This window comes from Trichosurus vulpecula, chromosome 8, assembly GCF_011100635.1.
Source record: "Trichosurus vulpecula isolate mTriVul1 chromosome 8, mTriVul1.pri, whole genome shotgun sequence".
NCBI lineage: Eukaryota > Metazoa > Chordata > Mammalia > Diprotodontia > Phalangeridae > Trichosurus > Trichosurus vulpecula.
The window spans coordinates 237,713,324-237,716,976 of NC_050580.1; the positions used below are offsets into that span (position 1 = coordinate 237,713,324).

At 35.5% G+C, this 3,653-nt stretch overlaps 1 pseudogene; it reads right to left on the bottom strand.

The window, feature by feature from the left end:
- Nucleotides 1-478: 478 nt before the first annotated feature.
- On the bottom strand, nt 479-870 carry LOC118829986 (annotated as a pseudogene).
- Nucleotides 871-3,653: the final 2,783 nt, after the last annotated feature.

Genomic DNA, 3,653 nt, shown 5'->3' on the forward strand with positions numbered 1-3,653 from the left:
ATATTGAATGATAGTGGTGATAGTAGGCATCCTTAGTTCACTCCTTATCTTCTTGGGAAGGCTCCAATTTATCCCCATTACAGATACTGTTTGCTGATGGTTTTAGATAGATGCTATCTATCATTTTTAAAGAAATTTTATCATTTTAAGGAAAGCTCCATTTATTCTTATGTTTTCTATTTTGTTACAGGAATGTGTATTGTATCATGTCAAATCATTTTTCTGCATCTATTGGGATAATTATATGATTTTTGTTGTCTTTGTTATTGATATAGTCAATTATGCTGATAGTTTCTTTAATATTGAACCAGCCCAGCACCAATAGTATAAATCCTACCTAATCATAGCATATGATCTTTGACCCTCTCATTCTTTTTTTGAGGTTTTTTCATTGTTTATTTAAGCTCTGGTGAAAAATTATCTTCATGGATAAACATCATCTGGTGCCTTTTATTCTTTCTGTTATGAAATCTCCACCTCACTTTTTGCCAGCACACACATTTGCTTTTGCAGTACCCCTGACTTTCTTCATTCTGTTCTTGTGTTCCTTTCACTGCTTTCTTAATGTCTTTTTCTTCTCATAGAGGCCATGCCTGACAAGTCTGTGCTTTGATTCATTTTTCTTTGCATAGTCATGGGAATCATAAATCATATCCAAGACTGTTGTTTTGCCACCATCAAAATGGGTTCTGAATCCAAAGACAAAAATGACATCTGGAGTTGTCTTGTACATCTTGGCCAGTTTTTCTCAAATTTCAGTCTTGGACACTGTGGCCTTTCCAGGATGAAGGACATCTATACCATCTGTTTACACTGAAGAAGTTTGTTTGTCATGAACTTCCTGATTCTGATTGTTACAGTGTCATTCATGGTGGCAGCCAGCTCCTCGAGCAGCAGGAGAGGGAAATGACCCATTTATTCCTTAGAAAAATATTAGTTTCCAATTAATTTTTAATCTATGTTTCCATGGCCTTTATTGAACATAACTTTTATTGCATTACAATCTAAAAAGGATGCATTTAATATGTGTTCTTTTCTTTATTTGGTTGTAAGGTTTTTAATGTCCTAATACTTGGTTGTTTTGTGTAGGTACCATGTACCACTGACAAAAAGATGTATTCTTTTCTATTCCCATTTAATTTTCTCCAGACAGCTATCATATTTAACTTTTCTAAAATTCTGTTCATCTCCTTAATTTCTTTCTTTTGATCAGATTTATCTAGTTCTGAAAGAAGAAAGTAGAGATCTCCCATTAGTATAGTTTTTCTATCTATTTTCTCCTATAGCACACTTTAATTTTTCCTTTAAGAATTTGGATGGAGGGGATACTAGGAATATGGTAGAGTAGGTCAAAAAATTCTAAGCTCTCAAGATTTTCCTCTACAAAAGAGATAAAACACCACCTTAGGGCAAACATGGTAACAATAAATAACAGAAGAGGCAGGACAGGGTCCTCCTGGGACAGTCTGAGAGGATTTAAAGAAAAATCCCAGGAAGAGGTTTGGTCCCTGTGAAGAGTAAAGACATCTAGGCTGGGGACCACTTAAACAACAAACAACAAGCCCTAGGCTTATCTGTGTTGGGAGGCTGCCATAGGAACCTTTACCCCCAGGACAGTGAGGGTAGTTGGGCATCTGAGCCCAGGAAGATAGAGGGAACTTCTGCTGACAAGGTACAGTAGACCCAACTGTGCTGTGGAGACACAACAGGGGACAGAAGGAACCAATTTACACTTGGTAAGTGCAGAAGCAGTGGGGCAAGACATAGCTGGTTGCGGGCACTTACAGGAGGCCTGGGGGTCTTGGTTTGAGTTCAAGATCAAAAGGGAGAACTAAAGATGATCTGCAGCCAGAGGCACCATACCCCCTACACTAGGATGACAGGTGATTATAAAAACTAGACTATTACCAAAAAATGCACAGGCAAAAAAGAAAGAGTCCAACCACAGAGAGCTGCTATGGGAATAGAGAAGACCAGGGTTCATCTTCATAGGAGGATAATGAAGCAAAGAAACCATCTTCTACCCCCAAAAATAATGTCAAATGGTCACCTACCCAGAAAGAATTCATAAAAGAACTTTAAAAAGAATTTAAAAATCAAATGAGAGAGATGGAGGAAAACTTTTTAAAAATAAAAAAAACAAGTTTATGAAAAGAAAGTGAACCAATTAGAAAAAGAGTTCTAGAATCTTAAGGAAGAAAATGACTCCTTGAAAATCAGAATTGGGCAAAGGAAAGCCAGTAAAGTTACAAAAGATCAAGAAATAATAAAATAAATTATAAAGAATGAAAAAATAGAAGAGAATGTGAAATACCTCATAAAAAAAACAATCTGGAGAACAGATCAAGAAGAAAAAACATAAGAATAATGAGACTACCTGAAAGCTGCAATAAAAAAAAATAATCTTGATTCAATAATACAAGAAATAATTAAATAAAATTGTTCTGAAGCATTAGAACAAGAGGGGAAAGTAGAACTAGAAAAAATCCGCTGATCACCAGCTGAAAGAGATCCTATGAGGAAAACCTATAGGAATGTCATAGTCAAATCCCCAAACCCCCAGCTTAAGGAGAAAATTTAATGAGCAACAAGAAAATAAACAATTTACACATGGCGGTACCACAATTAGAATCAAATAAGATGTAGCAGTGGTAACACTAAAAGACCATGGGTCTTAGAACACTGTATGTAGAAGAACAAAAGAACTGGTGTTGTGGCTGAAAATATCATGCCCTGCAAAGCTAAGCATAATTCTGAATGAAAAAATGGACATTTAATAAATTGTCAGACTTTCAGAATTTTGTTTAAAAAAAGACCTGAACTTAATAGATTTAACATAAAAGAACCAAGAGAAACACAAGGTATATACCAACAACCAATTACAACAGACTTAATAAGGACAGACTGTTTACCTTTTATGCATGTATGTAAAAACATATGCCTAAGATTGTTATTAGTAATTGGACAGTTCATAAGAAAGACTGGGGTAGACCTGAGCATGATATGATTTCAAAAAGTAAAACTGTTCAGGAACAGCTAAAAAGAGTAATTATCTTATACAAATGAGGTGCAAGAAGAACTGATACTGAGGAATTAGATGAGGGAGAAAGGCTGTTAGTTCTGGAAACCTACCTTCATCCAGAATGGGTTCAAGAGAGAACAATACATATACATCTAGAAGAGTATAAAAATCTTCTAAATTTAGAAATAAAATGCTAAGGGGATAGGTAGGAGGGAGAGGACAAGGGAGTAATCTTTAGAGGGGAGGGTGAGGGAATAGGTTAAATGGGGATATAGAAAGGTGTTTAGATTAATGGGAATGGGAAGATAAGAGAGGGATCTTTAGGGGGAGGGTGAAGCAACAAGTTAAAGGGGTGTATCAAAGGGTGTTTAGATTTATGGGAATGGGAGGATAAGGGAGGGATCATTGGGGCATACATTAAGTAATAGGAGGGCAAGGTAGTGGGGTAGAACTAAAGTAAAGGAGTCAGGAGGGATAGGAAATAAGAGATATGTACAAATATAAAATAAAGATTGAGTAGAATCTCTTAGGAAAAGTATATGTTTATATGTATGCATATGTATGTATGTATATGTATCTATCAATATCTATATATAAATATATCCATACTTAATTGTAGCCTGAGAGGTTG